This window comes from Salvelinus fontinalis, chromosome 21 (assembly GCF_029448725.1).
Source record: "Salvelinus fontinalis isolate EN_2023a chromosome 21, ASM2944872v1, whole genome shotgun sequence".
NCBI lineage: Eukaryota > Metazoa > Chordata > Actinopteri > Salmoniformes > Salmonidae > Salvelinus > Salvelinus fontinalis.
Window position 1 is genome coordinate 19630613 of NC_074685.1, and position 15875 is coordinate 19646487.

Genomic DNA, 15875 nt, shown 5'->3' on the forward strand with positions numbered 1-15875 from the left:
CTGGGAGACCAGCCTTCAGTGGTGAGTGATGGTTCACCCTGTCCTGGCCGAGGTTAATATGCCAGACAAAGGCTGAGATGGATGGATGTGACCTGGAGCATGTTATTAGTATCTCACCGCAGCTCAATCAACCAGATTGAGATGAGTCATCTGGATATGGCATCATATCCTGAGAAAAGATGGGGTCCAATCTTTATAATGTGAACGCAAATTAATCCCTACGATGACGATGGTTATTATGATCAATACAATTATGATGACACTGACATCAATCAAGTCTAGCAGATTTTGTAGAGCACTTGGTAGCATTTATAGAGCTTGGTAGCAGCAGAGGAAATAAGAAAGAGCACATGCTTGAGCCAGGCCTAAAATTGTCTCCATTAAAAGGCGATAGTTTTACCACATGTCCCTCACACAGGCAATTGCTTAAACAAATGTGTCTGAAACACATTTAAACTGTAGATAGGGCCCCTAACACTGTCTGCCACTGTTTTGTTGTGTTCCAAAAAAGGTGTTTAATGTCTCTTTACAACCATGGGATGCAATTGTAGGGGAGAGTGGGGTAAAATGTTTTACATTCAGCATCACTTCATCAAGAGAAAGATAGTATTCGTTCTCACAAAGATATCTACATATATTTTAGGATGTTGTGTATCCCTGGAAATAATCAGAATTCATGTAAACATTACTGTGTTGAAAACATAGCCTGTCCAAAAAAAGTGGTACCTCTGTACAACTTACCCCTGGAATGGGGAAAGTTGAGCTGCGGGACAGGGTAAGTTAAGTTAATTTTTGTACTGAATTAAATATTACCTTAACACAATTCAACAATCACAATCACCTTTTTTTGTATTTTAGTCATTTAAGCAGCTTATAACGCAGGCTTAACAAACACTGTTAACATGTTCCAGGCCCTGTTTATCACGACTCAGGATATGACCCAGATTCAGACGCAGGATGCAGATGGTACAGTTCTCATATTTATTATACAAGGGGAAAGGCTAGGGCAGGCAGAGGTCAGCAATCCAGAGCAGAGTGCAGGCTGGCTCAGGGCAGGCAGAATGGTCAGAACCAGGACGACTAGAAAACAGTAACTAGAAAGACTCAAACGGGAAAACACGCTGGTAAGACTTGACGGGACAAGACGAACTGGCAAAAGACAAACATAAAACACTGGTATAAATACCTAGGGGATAATGGGGACAAATGGGGGACACCTGGTGGGGGGTGGAGACAAGCACAAGACAGGTGAAGCAGACCAGGGCGTGACAATGTTCCTTCCTCAAGAGTAGATGCTGCTTCTGAAAAAGCTAATGGGGATCAAAATAAACAAATATCCCAGTGATAATGCCTTGCATTACACCTGGGAAGAAAACACTTACATTTTCTCAACTTGCCATTGGCTCAAATATTGACTCAACTTACCCCATGGCCATTGGCTCAACTTAACCAAAGGAAAACATTTTGACTATATTAGCCCACAAAGCTACAAGGATGCACTTTCATATTAGGTTTAGGACCTCATACTGAAGCTTACAGAGACCCCAATTGATATATAGAACAATCTTAACATTATCTATTTTGGTTTAGATACAAACATGACGAAACATCTAACACAAATGAAATTGACTTGGTGAAAATCTGTTTTTTGGACCTAACATGCTTACCATTTTTCCATGGCTCCATGAAATGAGTACCTGTTCCTAATTATTTTTGGGGAAAAATATATACATTTGAAGTCAGAAGTTTACATACCCCCTTAGCCAAATACATTTAAACTCAGTTTTTCACAATTGCTGACATTTAATCCAAGTAAAAATTCCCTGTCATAGGTCAGTTGGGATCACCACTTTATTTTAATCCAACCAACGTGTCAGATTTCAAAAAGGCTTTTCGGCGAAAGTACCACATATCATTATGTTAGGTCAGCAACTAGTCACAGAAAGCATACAGCCATTTTCCAACCAAAGAGAGTTGTCACAAAAAGCAGAAATAGAGATAAAATGTAACACTAACCTTTGATATTCTTCATCAGATGACACTCCTGGGACAACATGTTACACAATACATGTATGTTTTGTTCGAACAAGTTCTTATTTATATCCAAAAACCTCAGTTTACATTTGGCTTTGCCTCCAAAACATCCCGTGAATTTGCACAGAGCCACATCTATTTTCAGAAACACTCATAATAAACTTTGATAAAAGATACAGTATTATGCACAGAATTATAGATAAACTTCTCCTTAATGCAACCGCTTTGTCAGATTTCAAAAAAGCTTTACAGAAAAAGCAAACCATGCAATAATCAAAACAAGAGACCAAAACAAGCCAAACATATACCTACCATGTTGCGGAATCAACAGAAATATGAAATTACATCAAATATTCCCTTACTTTGATTATCTTCATCAGAATGTATTCACAGGAATCCTAGTTCGACAATAAATTGTATGTTTTGTTCGATAATGTCAATTATTTATGTCCAAATAGCTACTTTTGCTAGCGCGTTTAGTACACATATCCAAACGCTTGTGCAAGTCACGCATAACGTCGGACGAAAACTTCAAAAAGTTAAATCACAGGTCGAATAAACTTGTCAAATTAAGTAGATAATCAATCTTTAGGATGTTGTTATCATATATATCCAATAACGTTCCAACCGGAGCATTCCTTCGTGTTGGTAAAAGTTATCGAACGCAAGGCAATATCATGAGGAATGCGCGACCAGGAACTCGGTAGAACGTTGAATGAAGTTTATAGTGTGATGTGGGACCGGATGGGAGGTGTTTCAGTCAGTGGTCGCGCATTGACTGACCACTGACTGAAACACTTCCCATCCGGTCCCACATCACAGTATAAACTTCATTCAACGTTCTACCGACTGTTGACATCTAGTGGAAGGCGTAGGAAGTGCAAACAAATCCATATCTTCCTGGGATTTGAATAGGCGATGAGTAGAAAAAACACCAGCCTCAGAATTTCCACTTCCTGTTTGGAAGTTTGCCTGCCATATGAGTTCTGTTATACTCACAGACATAATTCAAACAGTTTTAGAAACTTCAGAGTTTTCTATCCAATAATATGCATATATTAGTATCTGGGACAGAGTAGGAGGCAGTTAATTTGGGCACGCTTTTCATCCAAGGTGAAACTGCTGGCCCCTATCCCTAAAAAGTTAAGCAGTCCTCCAGGACTGTTTCCGGTTATAGCCGTTTAGATTCGTGTTTCGTGGACATATTCCCCACAAAGTGGAGTGGTCGTTCGCAACGATGTGATGTGCCATTTCTGTTCAAGGTGGAAGCAGATTGACTTTTCCGATTTTTAGTGGGCTTGGCTTTAACGAAGCGTTTGACCTTTTTCTTCGCAACCGTTGTATCAGAGTCTATAGACAAAGCCCTGGAGCTTGTTTCTTGATCAAGCGGGCCCTGGATAGGGTCTTGAATGAGAGCGGGAGAAATTTGAACTTTAACGTCCTCGCCATGGGTGTTAATTCCTGCGGACCTGGTGTCCGGTAATTCCCCATCTAGTCCTTGTGGCTTATCTTTTACCCTTTTCTCAAATTGTTCTCGCTTTAGTCCATCCCATAGTGGAACCTCTGGAGAACATTGGTCTACATTTTGATCGTCCTTCAACCCTTTGTTACCCTTGTGCTCTGACACTTTTTGTGGGTTGGGTGCAGGAACGTAGCGAGCAGGTCGATTGTAGTGGGTGTCATGTTGATGGCGAAGTACTTTACAGTTATTTAGACCGCGGAGGTTATTGGAATCATGGTTTCGTGGTAGAAACTGTTGTTGTGCGTCATCTCTCAATGCTCCAATACCTGATAATGCACCCTCTAACTGGAGTGAGTGCTCCTGGTCAAACTTCAAAACCGAGTGGTCAGGGCTCTTGGCGTTGTGCTTGCAAGCTGTGCTTGCAAGCTCTCTGAGTTGTAAGATAGGCAAGCCAACGTGGGCGGTAGGGCCCAAGTAGGTAATGAAGGTGGGATACATGTTCGACAGGAACATTTGTTTAAATGGTAACAGGTCTTCCATGCCTGTTTCAGTGAGTAGGCCAAAGAAAGCTGAACGAAGCCTATGATAGTAAGCTTGTGGGTGTTTGTTCCAAGCTTGTTTAATGGTGTTAGCCAGTGAGCTATCGTGTTTGCGAGTCGCAGAACCACTGAATTCTACTTTCAGTTGTGGCACGTTGTGGCAAGTTTAGCTTAGTCATTTAGCACGTGTTGCTGTTGTAGACGAATTAACCTTGTCACGTGTCTATTCGACGTTCGCTTCAACAGGTAAACCCTGTCAGAACCCGTAGCGTTCGGGTTGCCATCCAACGCGTCCTCTATGTCAGCTAGGAATGTCTCAGTATCGTTTGGCTGACCTGGAGAAGGTGGGGAAATTCTTGACGAGTTTGTCAAGGTATTTCGCGCCAAGCGGGCGGAGAGGGTTGGCTTCATCCTGTGGAGAGATTGGGGCCGAAAGTCCAAGAGGAGAAGCCAAGCCTTGTTGTTGTTGGCCAAGAGGTGCCATATTACTCAGTGCCGAATGGCCAAGAGGAGAAGACTGAGGGACACATGAGGGAGGCAAGGTCTGAAACCTATCATCTTTACTCCTGTGAGTACAGGGCTCCGGTTGCTTGGATGGATAGTCACGCTGTAGAGCGTAACCATTCTGGACTTCCTCCAGATGGTACCTAAGGGTGGTATTCTGCTGCATTGCAGAGTCCACTTGAGCACTTAGAGTACTGATTTTGTACACGTGAGTGTCACACCTGCTCCTTTCGGTCTCAAACTATCTGTCATGGTTTGCAGATAGAGGTCTTGAGTACGGAGCGAGAGATTCAGTGATGAGATTTCCTCCACTTGCTTAGAATTTCCATCCATTTCCAATTTCAATATTTCATCAACAGAGTTCTCTCATCATTAATTTGGTCAGCGACATCAATGAGGTCTGCTGATTTGTCATCCAACTTTATCATTGTGTTCATTAAGAACAAGAAAGTCAAGGTATTGGAGTGGCCATCACAAAGCCCTGACCTCAATCCCATAGAAAATGTGTAGGCAGAACTGAAAAAGCGTGTGCGAGCAAGGAGGCCTAAACTTCTGACCCACTGGGAATTGTCATGACGTTGCCCTCTTTGGGTACAGCGAGCACCATCCCCCTCTCTCTGTCTCCTACACTCAGGCTGCTGCGACCTCAGGTCGTAAATAACTGGAGGAGATTATTTCCTCATGACCACAGTATAGAGAGAGTGAGTTTTCATAGAGAGAACAAAGGAATTTCTTCCACCTCACAGAACTTGAGGTCCGAACAACATTTATGTTCTGGAGAAGGTATAAAAGATCGGTGAAGAATCCAGCTACGAACTGGTCCATTTGGTACAATTTTGTGAAACTCATGGGAGACAATACGGCCACATACCATAACGCTGTTTATATAATAGCGTGCATCTAATTGCTGTACAGGAATGTCACTAATAAATAGAATCCTACATTCAGGAGGAAAATTATTAGAAGTCATTAACTTCTTTGGGATAGGGGCCATCATTTTCACGTTTGGATGAAAAGCGTGCCGAGAGTAAACTGCCTGCTACTCAGTCCCAGTTGCTAATATATGCATATTATTAGTAGATTTGGATAGAAAACTCTGAAGTTTCTAAAACTGTTAGAATGATGTCTGTGAGTCTAACAGAACTCATATGGCAGGCGAAAATCTGAGAAAAATACAACCAGGAAGTGGGAAATCTGAGGTTTGTAGTTTTTCAACTCTTGGTCTATCGAATACACAGTGTCTATGGGGTTATATTGCACTTCCTAAGGCTTCCACTAGATGTCAACAGTCTTTAGAACCTTGTTTATGCTTCTAATGTGAAGTGGTGGCGAATGAGAGGGGGTTGAGTAAGGTCTCTCCCAGAGTGCCATGAGCTGACCATGCGCGTTCACGTGAGAGTTAGCTTGAGTTCCATTGCATTTCTGAAGACAAAGGAATTCTCCGGTTGGAACATTATTGAATATTTATGTTAACAGCATCCTAAAGATTGATTCTATACTTCGTTTGACATGTTTCTATGGACTGTAAAGGAACTTTTTGACTTTTCGTGCATTAAGGAGAAGTTTTTCTTTAATTATGTGAATAACACTTGTATCTTTTATCAATGTTTATTATGAGTATTCCTGTAAATTGATGTGGCTCTGTGCAAATTCACGGGATGTTTTGGAGGCAAAGCCAAATGTAAACTGAGATTTTTGGATATAAATATGAACTTTATCGAACAAAACATACATGTATTATGTAACATGAAGTCCTATGAGTGTCATCTGATGAAGATCATCAAAGGTTAGTGATTCATTTTATCTCTATTTATGCTTTTTGTGACTCCACTCTTTGGCTGGAAAAATTACTGTGTTTTTCTGTGGCTATGTACTGACCTAACATAATCGTTTGGTGTGCTTTCGTCGTAAAGCCTTTTTGAAATCTGACACGTTGGCTGGATTCACAACAAGTGTAGGTTTAATTTGGGTATTGCATGTGTGATTTCATGAAAGTAAAATTTATATAGTAATTCATTTGAATTTGGCGCTCTGCATTTTCACTGGATGTTGGCCATGCGGGACGCTAGTGTACCACATATCCCAGAGAGGTTAACCTGTTTGGGATAGGGGGCGTTTTTTTCTCGTTTTTCACGTTTAAAATACCTAAAGTTAGATAAGGCAAGTTGTTTGAAATGTTTGGACCAAGATTACAGGTAACTTATTAGATAATGTGTAGTCATGTTGGGCGAGTTGGAACCGGTGTTTTTTTTTATCAAACGCGCCAAATAAATTGACATTTTGGGGATATAACGACGGAAATAAATCTAACAAAAAGACAATTTGTGATGTGTATGCGACATTGGAGTGCCAACAGAAGAATATCTTCAAAGGTAAGGCATGAATTATATCGTTATTTCTGAGTTTTGTGTCGCGCCTGGTGCGTTGAAATATGATTGTCATTTGTTTGTTTGATGGGGTGCTGGCCTCAGATCTCAGAATCGCATGGTTTGCTTTCGCCGTAAAGCCTTTTTGAAATCTGACAAGGTGGCTGGATTAACAAGAAGATAAGCTGTATTTTGGTGTATTGCACTTGTGATTGTATGAAAGTTAATTATTTCAAAGAATTTATTTTGAATTTCGCGCTCTGTAATTTCACCGGATGTTGTTGAAACATTCCGCTAGCGCAACCCCTAGCCGCCATTTTGCCACAACTTTGGAAGTATGCTTGGGGTCATTGTCCACTTGGAAGACCCATTTGCGACCAAGCTTTAACCTGTCTAGGATCAGCGTGCCGCTAGCGGCACTCCCCCCCCCCCCCCACTGAAAAACCAGTGCCGCGAAATTCAAAAAAAATATTTTTTTAAAATATTTAACTTTCACACATTAAAGTCCAATACAGCTAATGAAAGACACAGATCTTATGAATCCAGTCAACATTTCCGATTTTTAAAATGTTTTACAGGGAAGACACAATATGTAAAGATGTACATCTATTACCTAAAAACACATTAGCATATTCCACCATCTTTTATTTGTCCACCAACACCAGTAGCCATCACCAATTCGGCTAAACTAAGATATTTATAGCCCCTAACCAACAAAAAAACTCATTAGATGACAGTCTGATAACATATTTATGGTATGGGATAGGTTTTGTTAGAAAAAAGTGCATATTTCAGGTAGATGGCATAGTTTACAATTGCACCCACCATCACAAATGGACTAGAATAATTACAATGAGCAACGTGTTTACCTAACTACTAATCATCAAACATTTCGTAAAAATACACAGCATACACGAATCGAAAGACACAGATCCTGTGAATACAGACAATATTTCAGATTTTCTAAGTGTCTTACAGCGAAAACACAATAAATCGTTATATTAGCTTAGCACATAGCAATTAGCAGCCCAGCATTGATTCTAGCCAAAGTGAGCGATAAAAGTCAACATCGCCAAAAGATATTAATTTTTTCACTAACCTTCTCAGAATTCTTCCGATGACACTCCTGTAACATCACATTACAACATGCATATACAGTTTGATCGAAAATGTTTATATTTAGCCACCAAAATCATGGTTAGACAATGTGAAATGTAGACAAGCTGGTAAAGAAAACGTCCTTGCGCCACTTAGACAGTGATCTACTCTTATACATAAATACTCATAAACGTGACTAAAAAATATAGGGTGGACAGGGATTGATAGACAATTTAATTCTTAATACAATTGCGTTATTACATTTTTTAATTTATCCTTACTTTTCAATACAGTTTGCGCCAAGCGAAGCTACGTCAAAAAACATGGCGTCCTAAGCCACTAAAATGTTTCGACAGAAACACGATTTATCATAATAAAAATGTCCTACCTTGAGCTGTTCTTCCATCAGTATCTTGGGCAAAGGATCCTTTCTTGGGAGAAATCGTCTTTTGGTGGAAAGCTGTCCTCTTGCCATGTGGAAATGTCAACTACGTTCGGGATGAACTGAAAAGCGTGACCAACTTTTCACATCGTTGCAAAAATAAATGTCCCAAAATCGCACTAAACGGATATAAATTGCTATAAAACGCTTTAAATTAACTACTTTGTGATGTTTGTAACTCCTATAACGAGTGAAAAGATGACCGGAGAAATATAACAGGCTAAACTAATGCTTGGAACAGGAGAGGGTCGGTGTCTTCCACGCGCGTTACGCAGCAAGAAAAGACTTGCTAGCTAAAGGTTTTTTTCATTTGTAGGGCCTGTGAACGAGCAATCGAGCCCGTTGGAATCGTCATCACGTAAAGGCATCCAGGGGAAGACGTAAGAAGTGTCCGTATAGTCATAGCAACGACAGTGCCCGTTTAAATGACTTCAGAAAAGTGGCCAACGTTTCTCAAATCTGACTCCATGTCAGGGAAATTGCTGTAGAATGGGCTCTGTTCCACTTAGAGACAAAATTTCAACTCCTATAGAAACTATAGACTGTTTTCTATCCAATAATAATAATAATATGCATATTGTACGATCAAGGATTTTGTGGGAAGCCGTTTAAAAAATTAGCCACATTAGCATAAATAGTCTAAACAGCGCCCCCATCCCCAACAGGTTAACTTCCTGACTGATGTCTTGAGATGTTACTTCAATATATCCACATAATTTTTCTACCTCATGATGCCATCTATTTTGTGAAGTGCACCAGTCCCTCCTGCAGCAAAGCACCCCCACAACATGATGCTGCCACCCCGTGCTTCACGGTTGGGATGGTGTTCTTCAGCTTGCAAGTCTCTCCCTTTTTCCTCCTAACATAACGATGGTCATTATGGCCAAACAGTCCTATTTTTGTTTCATCAGACCAGAGGATATTTCTCTAAAAAATACAATCTTTGTCCCCAGGTGCAGTTGCAAACCGTGGTGTGGCTTTTTTATGGGGGTTTTTGAGCAGTGGCTTCTTCCTTGCTGAGCGACCTTTCAGGTTATGTCGATATAGGACTCGTTTTACTGTTGATATAGCTACTTTTGTACTTGTTTCCTCCAGCATCTTCACAAGGTCCTTTGCTGTTGTTCTGGAATTCATTTGCACTTTTCGCACCAAAGTACGTTCATCTCTAGGAGACAGAACGCGTCTCCTTCCAGAGTGGTATGATGGCTGCGTGGTCCCATGGTGTTTATATGGCTGATTTCTTTTGATTTTCCCATAATGTCAAGCAAAGAGGCACTGAGTTTGAAGGTAGGCCTTGAAATAGGTACACCTCCAATTGACTCAAATTATGTCAATTCGTGTATCAGAAGCTTCTAAAGCCATGACATAATTTTCTGTAATTCTCCAAGCTTCTTCTGGCTGCAAGCCCGAGGCCGGCCACAATATGAGAACAGCCACTTCAAGTGCAGGGCGCGAAATTCAAAATATATTTTTTTATAAATATTTAACTTTCACACATTAACAAGTCCAATACAGCAAATGAAAGGTACACATCTTGTGAATCCAGCCAACATGTCCGATTTTTAAAATGTTTTACAGCGAAAACAGCACGTTTATTTATGTTAGCTCACCACCAAATACAAAAAAGGACAGACATTTTTCACAGCACAGGTAGCATGCACAAAGCCAACCTAACTAACCAAGAACCAACCAAACTAACCAACAAACAACTTCATCAGATGACAGTCTTATAACATGTTATTCAATAAATCTATGTTTTGTTCGAAAAATGTGCATATTTCAGGTATGAATCATAGTTTACATTGCAGCTACAATCAGAAATTGCACCGAAAGCAGACGGAATAATTACAGACACCAACGTCAAATACCTAAATACTCATCATAAAACATTTCTGAAAAATACATAGTGTACAGCAAACGAAAGACAGGCATCTTGTGATTCCAGCCAATATTTCCGATTTCTTAAGTGTTTTACAGCGAAAACACAATATAGCGTTATATTAGCTTACCACAATAGCCAGAAACACAAGCCATTTCCCAGTAGCAAAAGTTAGCGATCGTAACAAAACAGCAAAAGATATATAATTTTTGGACTAACCTTGATAAGCTTCATCAGATGACAGTCCTATAACATCAGGTTATACATACACTTATGTTTTGTTTGAAAATGTGCATATTTAGAGCTGAAATCAGTGGTTATACATTGTGCTAACGTAGCATCTTTTTCCCACAACGTCCGGATATTTTTCTGACACTTTTTCTGACACACATATTCTGACCAAATAGCTATTCATAAACATAACTAAAAAATACATGTTGTATAGGAAATGATAGATACACTAGTTCTTAATGCAATCGCCGTGTTAGAATTCTAAAAATAACTTGCATTACGACATCCAGCTTAGGTATAGCGAGAGAGTACCCAAAAGCTGGGCGCCAACGACTAGTTCACATGTACGACAGATATATGAAATAACATCATAAAATGTGTCCTACTTTTGCTGATCTTTCATCAGAATGTTGTACAAGGGGTCCTTTGTCGGGAACAATCGTTGTTTGGATTTAGAATGGCCTTTTTCCCTCTCGATTTAGCAAGCACACTTGCCAAGTGGCGCGAATCTCTCCATGTCAACAAACGGAAGAGAACGGAACACGGCAAAACTCCCGAAAAATGTTCAATAATCTGATGAAACTATATTGAAAAAACATACTTTACGATGATATGGTCACATGTATCAAATCAAAGCCGGAGATATTAGTCGCCTATAACGGCAGCTAAACAGAAGGCAAATCCATGTCCCCTTTTGCGCTCTCCAGAAAACAGGAAATGGGCGGACACGTCATACAAAGAGCTTGTATTCCACTTCAGACCAAGATAAACACGAAATTTCTTCTCTCACCGCCTCTTGACATCCAGGGGAAGGTGTATGAAGTGCACGTATACTAATACGTATCATGCCCATGTATAGGCAGGAAGTAGAACAGAGCATCGATTTCAGACTTTCCACTTCCTGGTCAGGAAGTTTGTGCCAAATGAGTTCTGTTTGACTCACAGATATAATTCAAACGGTTTTAGAAACTAGAGAGTGTTTTCTATCCAATAGTAATAATAATATGCATATTGTACGAGCAAGAATTGAGTACGAGGCCGTTTGAAATGGGCACCTTTTATCAGAGCTACTCAATACTGCCCCTGCAGCGATTAAAAAGTTAAATTGACAACGTTATTGTCCGGTTGAAATATTATTGATTATTTAGGCTAAAAACAACCTGAGGATTGAATATAAACATTGTTTGACATGTTTCTATGAACTTTACAGATACAATTAGGATTTTTTGTCTCCATGTTTTGACTGCGTTTGAGCCTGTGGATTACTGAAGAAAACGCGCGAACAAAACTGAGGTTTTTGGATATAACGAGACTTTATCGAACAAAAGGAACATTTATTGAGTAAATGAATGTCTGCTGAGTGAAACCATATGAAGATCATCAAAGGTAAGGGATTCATTTTATCTTTATTTCTAACTTGTGTAACTCTTCTACTTGGCTGGTTACTGTTTGTAATGATTTGTCTAGTGGGCTATGTTCTCAAATAATTGTAAGGTATGCTTTGGCCGTAAAGCATTTTTTAAATCTGACACCGTGGTTGGATTCACAAAAAGTTCATCTTTAAACCTATGTGAAATATGTTTTGTTTTCTGAATTTTTATAATGAGTATTTCTGTATTTGAATTTGGCGCCCAGCAGTTTCACTGGCTGTTGAAGAAGTGGGACGCTAACGTCTCACGTACCCAAGAGAGGTTGAGTCATTTTTCCTGCAAGCCACCTAGCTATCTTTAGTTTATCTACTGAAACTGAAACCCATATAGTGTATTTCTGACTAACATATTACAGTGGGGAGAAATCAAAAAATTGTTATATTTGCTAACTTAGCTAGCTAGCTAAACAACTACCGGTAGCCATATCTATAACTAAAAAATAGAAGAGATGGATGCATTTCAATCTCACAAAATAAAAGGCATGACGCAAGTTAGGATTCCAAACAGATGCAAATAACAGTATTGTCATATCCAGTAAGCTAGCTAGCTATGTTTACTAGCAAATAGTGAGGAGAAACAGTAATAAAATAATTTACTGTTGTAAATCTCTCAAACATATTTGCATAAGAATGCCTGATAGACATGGCTGTAGCTAGATACTATCTGCCCAACTACCGAGGCTCAATTGTACATTCTGGTCACTGTGAAATGGTTGAGGGTTGTGCCATATTCTTTTCTATTAGGCTAGATATTGTTATAAATATAATCTCTGTGCCTGTGCACATGTTAAACTAGTCTACCCTAGTGTTGATGTTATTTAATTTGGCACAAATTCTTACAGATAATACTGTGTGATGCCTGGGCTTCTTCCTGGGGTGGATTCTACATTAGATACAGAAACAGAATTCCTTTGCCTTTGTGTGTCATTGTAGCAGACCTGGATTCAGGCAGATGACACATGAGGAGCTGAATGGCAGTTTGATCATGACAACACTCCTCCCACAGCTTTACAAGTATTCCCTGAACTTACTGTATGTTTCTTTGGAATGGCAATTTCATCACGATCACCTCTCATCATCAGCTGATAACCAGTTATCTTAGCTACAGATTGTTACACCAGATAATGTGATTTAACCAACTATTTTTGGTATCCATAACTGGGACTTACAGGATAGGTACTGTTTGGTGTAGCACAGAGTCTTCAACCAACCTCAGCAACGCGGTCTTCATCAGTGATTCGGGGAAACAGGAGTCTCATAAAATGTTTGTATCCCCATTGCAGGGGTTCAATTGGGATTTAGAAAATGTTCCTTTATTAACTGTCTAATGGCCTGGATATAGAAGATGTTTATCAGTCTCTTGGTCCCTCTTTGATGCACCTGTACTGTCTCCGCCTTCTCGCGGGGTGAACAGGCCGTGGCTCGGGTGACTGGGGTCTTTGATGATCTTCTTGGACATTCTGTCATACCGGGTGCTGTAGATGTCTTGGAGGGCAGGAAGTGTGCCCCGATGAGTGGGATTTAGAAAATGGCGCACTTCCCGCGCACTTCCGGCGCCGACCAAGATGGCCGCCTCGCTTCGCGTTCCTTGGAAAATATGCAGTATTTAATTTTTTTATGTGTTATTCCTTACATTGGTACCCCAGGTAATCTTAGGTTTCATTACATACAGTCGGGAGGAACTACTGAATATAAGAGCAACGTCAACTCACCATCGTTCCAACCAGGAATATGACTTTCCCGAAACGGATCCAGTGTTTTGCCTTCCACCCAATACAATGGATCTGATCCCAGCCGGCGACCCTATGCAACGCCGTAAAAGGGGCAAACGTAGCGGTCTCCTGGTCAGGCTTCGGAGACGGGCACATCGCGCTCCACTCCCTAGCATACTACTCGCCAATGTCCAGTCTCTTGACAATAAGGTTGATGAAATCCGAGCAAGGGTAACATTCCAGAGAGACATCAGAGATTGTAACGTTCTCTGCTTCACGGAAACATGACAAACTCAAGAGACGCTAACGGAGTCGGTGCAGCCAGCTGGTTTCTTCACGCATCGCGCCGACAGAAACATACATCTTTCTGGTAAGAAGAGGGGCGGGGGGGGGGTATTTCCTTATGATTAACGAGACGTGGTGTGATCATAACAACATACAGGAACTCAAGTCATTCTGTTCACCTGATTTAGAACTCCTCACAATCAAATGTCGACCGCATTATCTACCAAGGGAATTCTCTTCGATTATAATCACAGCCGTATATATTCCCCCCCAAGCAGACACAACGATGGTCCTGAACAAACTTTATCTGACTCTTTGTAAACTACACACCCTGAGGCTGCATTTATCGCAGCTGGGGATTTTAACAAGGCCAATCTGAAAACAAAACTCCCTAAATTCTATCAGCATATTGATTGTGCTACCAGGGCTGGTAAAACCTTGGATCATTGTTATACTAACTTCTGCGACGCATATAAGGCCCTCCCCCGCCCTCCTTTCGGAAAAGCTGACCACAACTCCATTTTGTTGCTTCCAGCCTACAAACAGAAACTAAAACAACAAGCTCCCTCGCTCAGTTCTGTTCAACGCTGGTCCTACCAATCTGATTCCATGCTTCAAGACTGCTTCGATCACGTGGATTGGGATATGTTCCGCATTGCGTCCAACAACAACACTGACGAATATGCTGATTCGGTGAGCGAGTTCATTAGAAAGTGCATTGACGATGTCGTACCCACAGCAACGATTAAAACATTCCGAAACCAGAATTAAGAATGACGGCAGCATTCGCGTGAAACTGAAAGTGCGAACCACTGCTTTTAACCAGAGCAAGGTGACCGGAAACATGACCGAATACAAACAGTGTAGCCATTCTCTCCGCAAGGCAATCAAACTAGCTAAGTCCCAGTACAGAGACAAAATAGAGTCGCAATTCAACAGCTGAGACACAAGAGGTATGTGGCAGGGTCTACAGTCAATAACGGATTACAAAAAGAAAACCAGCTCCGTCGCGGACCAGGATGTCTTTCTCCCAGACAGGCTAAATAACTTTTTTGCTCGCTTTGAGGACAATACAGTGCCACTGACATGGCCCGCTACCAAAACCTGCGGGCTCTCCTTCACTGCAGCCGAGGTGAGTAAAACATTTAAACGTGTTAACCCTCGCAAGGCTGCAGGCCCAGACGGCATTCCCAGCCGCGTCCTCAGAGCATGCGCAGACCAGCTGGCTGGTGTGTTTACGGACATATTCAATCAATCCTTATCCCAGTCTGCTGTTCCCACATGCTTCAAGAGGGCAACCATTGTTCCTGTTCCCAAGAAAGCTAAGGTAACTGAGCTAAACGACTACCGCCCCGTAGCACTCACTTCCGTCATCATGAAGTGCTTTGAGAGACTAGTCAAGGACCATATCACCTCCACAATACCAGACACCCTAGACCCACTCCAATTTGCTTACCGACCCAATAGGTCCACAGACGACGCAATCGCAACCACACTGCACACTGCCCTAACCCATCTGGACAAGAGGAATACCTATGTGAGAATGCTGTTCATCGACTACAGCTCAGCATTTAACACCATAGTACCCTCCAAACTCGTCATCAAGCTCGAGACCCTGGGTCTCGACCCCGCCCTGTGCAACTGGGTCCTGGACTTCCTGACGGGCCGCCCCCAGGTGGTGAGGGTAGGTAACAACATCTCCACCCCGCTGATCCTCAACACTGGGGCCCCACAAGGGTGCGTTCTGAGCCCTCTCCTGTACTCCCTGTTCACCCACGACTGCGTGGCCATGCACGCCTCCAACTCAATCATCAAGTTTGCGGATGACACTACAGTGGTAGGCTTGATTACCAACAACGACGAGACGGCCTACAGGGAGGAGGTGAGGGCCCTC